The sequence below is a fragment of the Kogia breviceps genome, chromosome X (genome assembly GCF_026419965.1).
Source record: "Kogia breviceps isolate mKogBre1 chromosome X, mKogBre1 haplotype 1, whole genome shotgun sequence".
NCBI lineage: Eukaryota > Metazoa > Chordata > Mammalia > Artiodactyla > Physeteridae > Kogia > Kogia breviceps.
The window spans coordinates 64604181-64618751 of record NC_081330.1 but is presented as its reverse complement, the minus strand read 5'-3'; the positions used below and the strand labels follow the sequence as shown (position 1 = coordinate 64618751).

General features: G+C 35.3%; 1 protein-coding gene and 1 non-coding gene across 3 annotated transcripts in view; one reads left to right on the top strand and one right to left on the bottom strand.

Moving 5' to 3' along the window:
- The window catches only part of BRWD3 (bromodomain and WD repeat domain containing 3), a 128621-nt gene that overhangs the window by 93041 nt on the left and 21009 nt on the right, over positions 1-14571 (bottom strand). The gene's annotated exons all lie outside the window — the stretch shown is intronic.
- LOC131749111 (U6 spliceosomal RNA) lies at positions 11788-11894 on the top strand. The gene has a single exon (XR_009333219.1). It is a non-coding gene; the product is annotated as a U6 spliceosomal RNA (small nuclear RNA).

Sequence of the window (14571 nt, the reverse complement as noted above, 5' to 3'; positions counted from 1 at the left end):
GAAGCACCTAAATATATTAAGCAAATACTAACAGGTCTGAAGGGAGAAACAGGCAACAAAACAACAATACTAGAGGACTTTAATACCCCCCTATCAGCAATGGATAGATCACCCAGACAGAAAATCAATAAGGAAAGGTTGGAATTGAACATACTTTAGATCAAATAGACTTAACAGATATATGGAACATTCTATCCAATGGCAGCAGAATAAACATTCTTCTCAAGTTAACATGAAACAGTTTCCTAAATAGATCATATGATAGGACACAAAACAAGTCTTAGCAAATTTAAGACTGAAATCATTGCAACTATCTTTTCTCACCATAATCGTATGAAACTACAAATCAACAACAAGAGGAAACCTGGAAAGTCTAAAAATATGTGGAACCTAACCAACACACTTCTGAACAGCCAATAGTAAAAAATAAAATCAAAAAGGACACAAAAAACTATCTGTAAACAAATGAAAATGGAAACACAACATATCAAATCCTATGAGATGCTGCAAAAGCAGTTCTGAGAGAAAAGTTTATAGTGATAAATTCATGTATTAAAAAAATTAGAAAGACTGGAAATAAACAACATCACTTCAAGAAACTAGAGAGAAGAACAAAGTAAGCCCCAAGTTAGCAGAAGGAAGGAAATAATAGAGATCAGAGTGAAAATAAATGAAATAGAGACCAGAAAAACAATAGAAAGGTTCAACAAAACTAGGAGCTGGTTCTTCAAAAAGATAAACAAAATTGACAACTTTAGCTAGGCTAAGAAAAAAAAAAGTGAAGACTCAAATAATATTAGAAAGGAGAGACATTACAACTGATACCGCAGAAATACATAGGATCATAAGAAACTACTATGAACTATTATATGCCATGCTGACAAATAGATAACCTAGAAGAAATGGATAAATTCCTAGAAACACATAAACTACGAACACTGATGCAGGAATAAATAGAAAATCTGAACAGATCAATAACAAGTAAAGAGACAAAATCAGTAATCAAACACCTCCCAACACAGAAAACCCCAGGACAGGTGGTTTCACAGGGAAATTCCACCAAAAATTTCAAGAAGAATTAATGCCAGTCCTTCTCAAATTCTTTTAAACTGTAGAGGAGGGAACACTTCCAAATTCATTCTATGAGGCCAGCATTACTCTGATACCAAAGGCAGATAAGAGCACTACAGGAAAAGAAAACTACAGATCAATATCCTTGATGAACATAGATGTAAAAAATTCTCAACAAAATATTAGCAAACGGAATTCAAGAACACATTCAAAGAATCATATAAAATGACCAGGGCTTCCCTGGTGGTGCAGTGGTTAAGAATCCGCCTGCCAAGGAAGAGAACATGGGTTTGAGCTCTAGTCCGGGGAGATCCCACATGCTGCGGAGCAGCTATGCCTGTGTGCCACAACTACTGAGCCTAAGCTCTAGAGCCTGCAAGCCACAGCTACTGAGCCCGCATGCCACAACTACTGAAGCCTGAGTGCCTAGAGTCTGTGCTCCAAAACAAGAGAAGCCACCGCAATGAGAAGCCTGTGCACGGCAACAAAGAGTAGCCCCTGCTCCCCTCAACTAAAGAAAGGAAAGCCCACATGCAGCAACAAAGACCCAACACAGCCAAAAATAAAACTAATTAATTAATTAATTAAAAAAAGAAAGTGACCAAGTGGAATTTATCCCTAGGATGCAAGGATGGTTCAACATACACAAATCAATAAATATAATATATAACATTAATAGAATGAAGCATAGAAATCACATAATCATTTCAATAGATGAAGAAAAAGCATTTAACAAAATACAACATCCTTTCATGATAAAAACTTTCAACATATTGGGTATAGAAACAGCATACCAACATAATAAAGGTCATATGCAACAAACCCATAGCTAACATTATATTCAATGGTGAAAAATCGAAAGCTTTTCCTCTAAGACCAGGAACAAGACAAGGATTCCCACTCTCACCACTCTCATTCAGCTTAGTACTAAAAGTCCTAGATAGAGCAATTAGGTAAGACAAAGAACTACAAGACATCCAAATCGAGAAGGAAGAAGTATAATTGTTGTTATTAGCAAATGATATGATTTTATATATAGAAAATCCTAAAGACTCAAGTAAAATATGTTACAAGGAACCAACACATTCAGTAAAGTTGCAGGATATAAAATCGACATAAAGATATGAGTTGCATTTCTATACACTAATAATAAAACATATGAAAACAAAACTATCCCATTCACAATAGCATCAAAAACAATAAAATACCTAGGAGTAAAGTTAACCAAGGAAATAAAAGATTTGTACAAAAATAAATAAATAAATAACTACAAGACTTTGTTGAAAGAAATTGAAGATACCAACAAATAGAAAGAAATCCCATGTTCATGGATGCAAAGATTGTTAAAATGTCCATGCCACCCATATCTATCTGTAGATTCAACACAATCCCTATCAAAATTCCAATGGCATAATTCAAAATAAAATTCAAAATTCAGAAAAAAAAACAATTCCAATGGCATAATTCAAAGAAATAGAAAAAGCAATCCTAAAATTTGTATGGAACCACAAAAAAACCCAGAATAGCCAAAGCAATCCTGAGAAAGAACAAAGCCAGATATACCACACTTTCTGATTTCAAACTATACTACAAAGCTAGAGTAATTAAAGCAGTATGGTATCGGTATAAACACAGACCCAAAGACCAATGGAACATATTGAGAGTCCAGAAATAATCCTCCATGTATGGTCAACTAATATTCAAAAACAGAGTCAAGGGAACCAAGAACACTCAATGGGGAAACGATAGTCTCTTGAACAAATGGTGCTGAGAAAACTAGATAAACACAGGCAAAAAAATGAAGTTGGACCCTTATCTTACACCACTCACAAAAATTAACTCAAAATGTACCAGAGATCTGATACCATAAAACTTCTAAAAGAAAATGTAGGGAAGAAGCGCCTTGACATTGGTCATGGCAATGATTATTCACATATGACACCAGAAGCATAAACAACAAAAGCAAAAATCAACAAGTGGGACATCAAACTTAAAAGCTCCTGCTCAGCAAAAGAATCAAAATGATGAAAAGACAATCTACAGAATGGGAGAAAATTTTTGCAAACCATATATCTGATAAGGAGTTAATATCCAACATACATAAAGAGCTCATAAAACTCAATAACAAAAAATCTGATTAAAAAGTGGGCAGAGGAACTAAACAGACATTTCTCCAAAGACACATCCAAATGCCTACCAGATAAATGAAAAGATACTCAACATCACTAATTGTCAGGGAAATGCAAAGCAAAGCCACAACGAGATAACACCTCACATCTTTTAGAATGGCTATCATCAAGAAGACAAGAGATAACACACACTGGCAAGGATGAGGAGAAAAGGGAACTGTTGGTGGGAATGTAAGTTGGTTCAGCCACTATGGAAAACAATATGGAGGTTCCTCAATAAATTAAAAATAGAACTACCAGGGAATTCCCTGGCAGTCCAGTGGTTAGGACTCCACGCTTCCACTGCAGGGGTCATGGGTTCAATCCCTGGTTGGGGAACTAAGATCTCACATGCTACATGGCACAGCCAAAAAAAAAAAAACAAAAAAACTACCATATTACCCAGCAATTCCACTTTTCACTATATACCCAAAGGAAATGAAAACAAAATATTGAAGAGATTCACTCTCACTTTTATTCTCATATTATTCACAATAGCCATGATATGGAAACAACCTACATACCCTTAACAGATGAATGGATAAAGCAGTTGTGGTATATATATACAATGGAATATTATTCAGCCATGATAAAGGGCATCTTGCCATTTCTGACAACATGTATGGACCTTGAAAACTTTATGTTAAGTGTGATAAGTCAGACAGAGAAAGACAAGTACTATATAAAGACAGTAAGATGGTGGTTATCAGGGGCTGGGGAGTAGGGGAATAGGACAGATGGTTAATGGTATAAACTTAGTAAACAGTAAATAAGTCCATGGTATCTAATGCACAGTATAGTGAATATAGACAACAATACTGTTGTATAATTATCAAAATTGCTGAGATTAGAACTTAATTATTCCAATCATTAAAATGATGATTATGTAACATGATAGAGGTGCTAACTATCATTACAATGGCAATCATATTAAAATATGTAAATGTATCAACATGTTGTACAGCCTTAAATTTACACAATGTTATATGTGTAACAAATATATTTCAATTTAAAATGTGCATTAAAAATGCCCATTTTTGTAAAAAGCATAGGCTCAAATAAGCATTTGATTCAACCACAGGAAGAGACATTTGCCCACAGGTACAATTAGAAATTTAATATTTGTAATCATTTTCTGTCTTACGAAATTTTTCATTGAGATTTACATTTAAAATGTAACTGAGCTTTGCACTCTTTAATTCTAGATACAGGAACTGCAGGAGACAGGAAAAACAGCTGCCTTTGGCAATAAGAAAATGCAAACCTGCTGTCTATGACAACATGGATGAACCTGGTGGGCATTATGCTAAGTGAAATAAAACAGACGGAGAAAGACAAATATGACATGATTTCACTCATATGTAGAATCTCTTTTAAAAAGTTGAATTCATAGTAACAATAAGTAGAATGGTAGTTGCCAGAGGCTGGGGGGAGACAGAGGAAGAGATACTGTTTAAGGAGTACAAACATTCGGTTTTAAGATAAAAAAATTCTGGAGATCTAATATACAGCTTAGTGACTACAATTAATAATAATCTACTGTATACTTGAAATTTGGTAAGAAAGTAAATCTTAAGTGTTCTCATAACATACACAAAAATGGTAACATGATAGGTAACTGACAGGTTTATTTTTTATTGTGGTAATCATTTCACATGGTAGACATATATCAATACACCAAGCTGTACAACTTAAATGTATATAATATGTTTTTGTCAAAAGTAAATAGAAAGGAAAAATGCAAGCCAACACTAGTGAAGATTCTGAGAGGCTAATCACCATTTCTGAGGCCCTAGAAAGTAATCTACACACAACCATGAATTACCTTTCTCTCTTTGAACTAGTGTATGTTATAGAATTGTGCTAGAGCTTGAAGGGACTTTAAAGATTAATTTTTAACTCTAATCACTCATTTTACATATAAATAAACTATGATCCAGGTTGGTGAAGCAAATTTTCCAAAGTCATACAGGTGATAATTAATAGAGGAGGAGGGTACTTGAACTTATGTCCAATGTTCTTTTTTTCTTATACCACAGGTACCTCTCAGTTAGTGCTTTATGTTTAAACATATCCGCAATGTTTACCCCCCACCAAATAAAGGATACTGATGGGTAAAAGCAGTGAACTCATCCCCTTGTTTTTCTGGGTACCAAGTCACTATTCAATATAAATGAGGACATGTGTTTGACAGACAAGGAGAGCAGGGCAAAGGATACATACAATAGTAATCCTGTGGGAAAATCAAAGAGCCAGGCAAGTAGCTCAACAGGTGTTGGCAGAATGGGTTCTACCAATTCCCCCTATTTTGGCAGAATGATGGAGTAAAAAGGCAACATAGTATTGAGAAAAGAACAAGAGGCCTAGCTTCTTCCTTATCTATAAAATCTATAAAACAGGCATCTAAGTGATATATCTAAGTGACATGAATTTTGTAGAACATCTAGCACAGTAGGCTTAGTTTCTGTGAAGCTTAGTTCCTATTCTTCCCTTTCCTTTCCTCTCTAGAATTTCAATACTCTCACATTCCAAAATGGGTAGGGTGGAGGGAAGAGGGAAACATTTGGTATTAGATCGGTTACTCTAATTATAGTCATCTGTATGCTAAAGAAAATAATAAAATATATACAAAAATATTATATTATCCATACTTTGCCAACCAGAGTAGACAAAAAAAATCCCTTGTTAGGGCTTCCCTGGTGGTGCAGTGGTTGAGAGTCCACCTGCCGATGCAGGGGACAGGGGTTCGTGCCCCAGTCCGGGAGGATCCCACATGCCGTGAAGCGGCTGGGCCCGTGAGCCATGGCTGCTGAGCCTGTGCGTCCAGAGGCTGTGCTCCACGATGGGAGAGGCCATAACAGTGAGAGGCCTGCGTACCGCAAAAAACAAACAAACAAACAAACAAACAAACAAACAAAAAAAAAACCCTTCTTATATAACTTAACATTTATTTAATACTTTTTATGTGCCAGGCACTATGCTAAGCACTTTATATGTTTTACTTATTTAACCCTACAAAGTGAGTACTATTAACATCCCCTTTATAAAGACATGGAAACTGAGGCATAAAGGGGTTAAATAATTTCTCCAAGATCCCAAGCTAGTAAGTGACAGAGCCAGGATTCAAATCTAGGCAATATGACTTCAGAGGTTGATCTCTTAACCAATATTGTGTAACAGTTTTTCTGAAAATGAGAGAAAAAATTTTAAAACTTACCATTTGCACCAATAGGTAAACTGTGTTCCAAACCTTCTAGCCCAAACCAACCCAGATCATAATTACATCTGCCAAATCATCTAATCGCAAAAATATAGTATAAAAAAGCAAGATAGAATATGTTTAAAAAGAGATTGAAAACTCCTAGAAATAATAGGTGGACTGAGCAAGGTCACAGGAAATAAGATCAACACACACAAATCAAATGCATTTCTATACACTAATAATGAATATGCAGAAACCAAAATTAAAACACAATACCATCGATAGGGGTAGGGGATGAAGAGGTACAAACTACTTTGTATAAAATAAATAAGCTACAAGAATATATTGTGCAGTGCAGGGAATATAGCCTCTATTTTATAATAACCACAAATAGAGCATAATCTTTAAAAATTGTGAATCACTATGTTCTACACCTGAAACTTAGGTAATATTGTAAATCAACTATACCTCGATAAAAAATTAAGTGTAAAAAAACCACACACATTTATAATCACTCCAAAAATTAAATACTTGGATATATACTTAACAAAATATGTACAATATCTGTATGCTGTAATTATAAAATGCTGATGAAAGAAACCAAAGGAGACCTCAATAAATAGAGACATACCATGTCCATGGATTGAAGTCTCGACATAGTAAACATATCATTTCTCCCAAATTGATTTATAGGCTTAATGCAATTCCTTTCAAAAGGCTTTTACAGACATTAATAACCCTGTCCTAAAATTTATATGGAATGGCACTGGCCCTAGAATGTTGAAAACAATCTATAATAAAGTGACAATAAAGTGAGAGGGATTACTCTTTCCAACGTTAAGCCTTACTATGTAACTACAATAATCAAAACAATGCAGTCCTGGTAAAGAGATAAACACATAGATCAATGGAACAGAATAGAGGACCAAGTAGATCCACACAAATAGTAACTGATGTTTGAAAAATGTACAAATCAAATTCAATGGAGGAAGGATATCATTTTAAACAAATGGTGCTAGAGCAACTAGACATTCATTGATAAAAAATAATGAACTTCCACCTAAACTTCAAACCTAAACTCCCAGTTTACCAACCCAGCACTTTTGCTTACACTATTCCCTTAGCCTTATGCCTAACCTCTGCCATTCAGCTTGTCAACATCCTTCTTATCCTTGGAGGCATAGCCTAAAACCATTCTTTTTCATGAAATCTTTCTCAATCACTTCAGCTAAAACTAAAGCCTCCTGTTTCACTTCTTATAGTGGTCCTTGTGTTAGTTATCTGTGCATATCTCTGATCTAAGATTACAAGCACTTTAAGGATAGAGATTAACGTCTAATGTATCTTGTACTGACCTAGTTCAGTCCCCTGGAAGCAAAAGATCCTCAAGTATTTGTTTAATTAATCTGGTCCCACCTTTCCCAAAATATCCAACCATAATTCATACTCCTCCAGGGCATAAATTTTCCACTTAAAATCAGAGAAGCCTTCTCTTCTGTCCTATGCAGATATCCTCTCATCTGTAATGTTCCACCCTTCAAGTTATAATTAATCCTTCAAAGTTCATCTCAAAAGTCACTTATTCCTTAAAATCTTTCCGTGTTTCTCTTAATCAGTCATCTCTCCTTCCTTCCTTAATGCCCATTACTGTATTTCCCTTAAATCACTTAGTTTATGTCTGCTTTAGACAGAACATTTGTGCCTACACCCCCAAATTCATATATTGAAAACCTAATATCCAGTGTGATGGTATTAGGATGTGGTACCTTTGGGGAAGTAAATTAGTGACCTTATATAAGAGGCCTGAGAAAGTTCCCTTGCTCATTCCTCCATGTGAGGTATCTATGAACCAGAAAGCCAGTTCTAACCTGATACCAAATCTGCTGGTGCCTAATCTTCGACTTCTCAAACTTCAGAACAGTGAGAAATAAATGTTGTTCATAAGCCACCTCGTCTATATTATTTTGTTATATCAGCCCCAAAGGACTGAGACAATGCCTTGTACTATAATCATAGTCCAGCATCTGTCTAAACCTCCCCAAAGAGTAAAATTCTTGACAGCAAGGACTTCCCTGAACATTAGAAAAGGTTTTGCATATATTTGGTGTTCAAGTATTTGCTGAATTGAATAAAAAATATTTCTAGTATTCAACTTTCCAAAACCACTGAGAATATAAATTCCATAGTAAGTTTGATAGGGAATATTGATCAAATCTGCAATTTTTTTCTTATGACTTACAAGATATCATTTCTGATTCTCATTTCAAGATATCATTACTGCCTCTCTAAACCTTGCCTTCTTAGTTTCTTATATTGTTTTTTCTACCCTGACTCACCCTTGATGAAATACTAACAGTTCACTCAAATTCTATCCTGGGATTTCTTCTCTGTTTTCATGCTGTCCCTGCAATCTTACCTACCCATATACTAATTACTGCCAAATCTTTATCTCTAACTTACATCTTTCACCTGAGCTCCTGGACCACATTTTCAACTGCCTAATGGACATCCTTCCCCTCTACCTAGATGTACCACAGATGCAGAGTTCCCAAATCACGATCATTATCCTTCCATCACAAGTTTTCTATATTCTCCCTCTCCTCAATTTTGTTACTAATAGTTTTACTCTTCCTTTTTTATGCCCCACATCCAACCAAACTGTATTATTCATCTCACCTCCAAAATTTTGCTTGAATCAATCCAGTTATGTCCATTCCTATTGCTACTACCCCCACACTCATCATCTCCTGTCTATACCTACAGTAAGATCCTTCCCTCTGATTTCCCTGCCTGCCTCCTCCATTCTCTCTCCTCTCCAATTTATCCTATATTCTACCACCTGAGCTATCTTTTCAAAATAAAAATCCAATCATATAATTTTCCCATTCAAAAGTACCCAATGGTTCTTCAGTACCTGTAGGATAAAATCTAAATTTATTAGTGTAGAACAGAGGTTGGCATACTTGGGTCCATAGGCCAAATGTAGCTTACCACCTATTTTTGCAAATATAATTTTATTAGAAAACAACCACGCTCATTCATTTACATATTATCTAGAGCTGTTTTTACACTACCACAGAGCTGAGTAATTGCAACAGAGACCAAATGATCCAGAAGGCCAAAAAAAATTGACTATCTGGTCCTTTATCCAAAAATTTTGCTGACTCCTGGCATGGACAGTTCAGAATAATTGGGCCCCAACCTCCCTTTCCAGTTTCATCTCCCACCACAAACTCTAGGCTCTTACAAGGGGTTCTATTATGGCAACGAGGAAATATATATTACTTACTTTGCTGAGACTTTTGTGGAAAGGGCACTGGATTTGGAGACAAAGAACAGGTCCTGAAACTTAAGTTTAGATACTAAAAAAGCACCCCACTACAGTTGCATGTGAGCTAGATAATCTTTTTGTGATGATAACTCAAATACGAGATCTTTAACCTATGAGTCATTATTATCATTATCAACATTATTATCAGCATGTGTGATCCAATATCATAATTACAAGTTACATTTGCATAACATTTTAAAACTTATAAAGTAATTCCAAAGACATCTCATTTGAGTTCACAGTAATCCTGTGAGATCTGAAGGCAAGCATTTTCTTCAATTTGTAAATGAGGAAATTAAAGCCCAAAGAAACTGTCTTGACCAACATCAATACATAGCAGACCCTTGGTTCAATCCAAATCTCTTGATTCTAGTTCAACAGTCTTCTTACTTTTCAATGCTGTCTATTTAATGACATTATAGAAAATATATAATGAGCCTGAAATAGGAAATAACTATAACATCAAAAATTCTACATTATATTCCTCAATCTTCCCTCTACCTGCAAAAGACACTGAACAAAATCAACAGGGACTCTGGTATCTACTAAATTGGGTTTTACTGGAAAGTTCACCAAGAACCAAATAGTTGGTTTGAGATGGCCACATCAGAGTTGTTAGACCACTCTTCTACTCCACTCATTCTCTATTTACAGTGGAGAAAAATCTGTTTGGTTTAAAATTATTGTACACTGGCATGGAATTTTGAACTGGTGTTAGAAAATGTCTGTAGACCAAAGCAAAAGATTTTCAATCAGATTTTCAACAGACTAAGAACATCCAGAAAAGCCCTTAAACACAATTAATAACAAATTGTTGTAGGTTGACCATGTGTTTTTAAAATATTTATAAGAACACATGTTGAAAGAATCAAAACCTATCTGGGACTGAAAGAGTAAATGTCAGTTAGGACTGAAAAAGAAAAAAGTGGCCCTGCAATTAATCAGACTGGGAGGACAGACACAGATAAACCAGCTGAAAAGTTAACAGGAAACACTGTTTTTCCCAAGGTCATGCAGCAATTGTAAAATATCATAGCGACCCCTTCTTTGGGTATTAACAGCTTTCTTACCAATGACACCCCCATCCTCACTTTGGTATTTTCATTTATTACTTGAGCAAGATACCCAATTCCTAAACTGCCCTGCTTCATGACCGCACCCAACCCTTAGTTAATCCCCACTTATCTCAATTTACCTCAGAATCAGCCACCAATCCAGAACTAATCCTGGCTTCCTTCAGACACTCCTCAAAATTCTTCAGTGGTAAGCCAAAATTTACTAAAGACACTTCCCTCCTCCTTCTTGCCCAGAGACCTTCCATGGTGCCTCAGGAGTACACTCCCTCACTATGAGTCAATAAATTTGATTTTGTCAAACTACAGGCTTGTTCCTGGTGGTCTTTGTTTGATGAGACTTGCACGAGGTAAGTTATTTTGAATTACCCTACACATTCATCAGTTTAGTACTGACAAAAGTCCTCACAGTTACAAAACAAAAAAACAAAAACAAAAAACACTTGAGCTGGACTTCCCTGGTGGTGCAGTGGTTAAGAATCAGCCTGCCAATGCAGGGGACATGGGTTCAAGCCCTGGTCTGGGAAAATCCCACATTCTCCAGAGCAACTAAGCCCATGCACCACAACTACTGAAGCACACGCGCCTAGACCCGGTGCTCCACTAAAAGAGAAGCCACTGAAATGAGAAACCTGTGTACCGCAACAAAGAGTAGCCCCTGCTTGCCACAACTAGAGAAAGTCCGTGCTTGGCAACGAACAGCCAATGCAGCCAAAAATAAATAAATAAATTAATTAATTAAAAACACTTGAACCTAAACCAGAAAATCACTAACCACAAGAAACTTTCACTGCCAATAAGGATGAATAACTCACTGAGTTCTACTGCTTATATCACAGGAAATATCTGATCAACAATGCTAAAAGATAATGACATCTACCATATCTTTGCCTGCCAAAGCCAGGAAACTACCATATCTGTTTGGAAAAAGAGTATATCATCGTGCTCGCTTCGGCAGCACATATACTAAAATTGGAAGGATACAGAGAAGATTAGCATGGTCCCTGCACAAGGATGACACGCAAATTCATGAAGCATTCCATATTAAAAAAAAAAAAAGAGTATATCATCAACCTGGCATCAAGCTCCAGATAAAAACCAGATGTGTACAAATTGGTGATATTATTCGATTTTAACACAAATGAGTCACATAACTCTTGAGCAGTTTTATCTGTCACCTACAATCTAATAATATGCTGTACAAAGTGTTAATGAAATCCTTGTGTAATTTGCTAACTTTTAATTTTTAAACTTTAATACTGATTATATTAAAAGTAGAATATTTCCAATTCTTCTGCAACTGGCATTGAAAGATAAACTGAATTGTTTTAAATATAGGTCAAGCTAACTTCATATCCATAGAAGCCATAAACAACCCAGAGAGTATAAAGGTGCCTCTTTACCAGTAATGCTTTGGAAATAGCAGGTCTAGCTATTTTAAAGAATAATCTCAACCCTTTTACTGGCCAGCCCTATGAGAGGAATGAAGGACAAAGGATATTACTACCAAAAGCATGTTCTAATATGATGCCTATAGCATCAAGAAATGTTTTAAAATCCACTAAAACAACTTCATAACAAAAAAGCAAAGTTGTGACCTTCTAAGAAATAGTAGTTACATACCTACCTCAAAGACAAACCTCAGGAATGTAGAGGTAGGGTAGAGGATGAAGCAGGGAGAGGGATGCTTTCAGCAAAAGCTTAAGACAATCAAAACAGTACCAGGCTCAACCAATAATTGCTAACCAAATAAAAGACTTAAGGCTTTATACACACAAGGCAGAAAGGATTATTGTTCACAGATCAGACTTTACACCACACCCATCACCATCAACATCATCTTCAAAAACAGTTTTTCAAGAAACAAGCTGTATTTAAAGAGGGCTAAAATATTCTTGGATTAGTCTTTTCCTCTTTTACAAAAACAGTCAATGATTAACATTTGTAGTTTTATTTTTTTAATTTTAATTTAAAAATAGAATAATAGCATATATACGACCTTATGATTGGTTAAAATGCAGTTGAACAAATCAATCAGTTCCTATAGGTAGAGAGGACAATAAGAGACCAAGAAAATACTCTGTCAAGAACATTGGAAATTGACTCATGAAATTCAGTGTTAACTCCAGATTTTAAATGACTAGTGTTTTCTGTGTGAAACTTGGTTTGGGATTTCCCAAAACAGCTCTAAAAACAAATTAATATAAAATCTTAAAAGAAGCCAGAAAAAAGGGCAAAAATGAATTTTAATAAAACCTGAAAACTGTAGAAGCACAAAAGAATTATTTCTTTCATGGAGTTGATGCTACTATAAATCAAATTATATCTCTGAAACCTTAACCACACAGAGTAACAGCTTCACAGTCTTTAAGGCTGATGTCATTCCCACCCCTTAACACCCATCCACAGTACAATTTAAGTAAACCTAGTAAGTCCTACAGGCTATTGGTATCCATGGTCATTGAATGTCTTATTGCTAGGATAATATCATATAAGATATGGCAAAGAAACAATATTTCTAATTCCATTCAGGTTTTCTGCAAAGTTCACTTAATATAATTTGGGAATAAATATCCTAAATCTTTATTTTACTATCTTCTTCTAAACCATTTAATTTGATTTGGTTATTGTACACAGACATTTTAGACTGCCTTTTCCTCCAAATAAACAAATCTAAACTGTTTTACAGCTTCCCTTTGTGAACTATAAAGTTCTATTTCTATAAGGTACTGGGTAAAATGTATAGAACAAATACTAAAAGATCCTTTTAGAATACTCTGGTGTATGTTGAAAGAAAAAGCTAAAGAAATGACAAAGAATAATGAGGAAAGGAAAAATGTGTTCTTAATAGGATTAAACAGAAATTATTTTTCATTATATTTCACATGATCATACTAAGACACAACAAAATCTACTTTCTTTCAAATAAAGGAACTAAAATTATTATCCTAATATTAATATAATATTGATTCCAGAAATGGATACAAGGGGCCAGAAACTCATACAAGCTATATAAAACCATAAAAATGCCTTTAAAAGGGATGCTTCTGTTTCCATGTGGCAGCAATCATAGCACTTCCATTCATTTAATATTTAGTGAGCACTCACAATGAAGCACATACAAAAGACTCTGAGTTTATATTCCAGTTCTAATTACTTGCAGGTGTGACAAGAATCCCTTGCTCCTCTCCAGATACAAGAAAGTAATAACTTTAGAAGCAACTTGCTTCATGCATAATTATCAAGTACAAAAAGGAGGAAGGTGAAGTGGAGGGAAGCAGGCAACAAAAAGCAAGGCTTGGCCAAAGTGTGATGCATGGGCAAGAGATGAGACCTACATAAAATCAGAGGGAGGATGACAAATATTCCTGGCAGAAACCCAGCCAATTCAACCAAATAAAGTTTACCTTAGAGTACTTTCTTTCAATTTACATTTACATATTAACAAGAGGTAGGCTAGTTGGTTTGGAACCACCTAGAGGGGTGGAATAGGGAGGGTGGTAGGGAGGGAGACGCAAGAGGGAAGAGATATGGGAACATATGTATATGTATAACTGACTCACTTTGTTGTAAAGCAGAAACTAACACACCATTGTAAAGCAATTATACTCCAATAAAGATGTTAAAAAAAAACAAGAGGTAGATTTCCCACCTCCAAGTGAATTCTGGCTTTAAGTTGACATATAACCATACAATGGCCAATAAGTCAAGAGCCAATCAATGTTA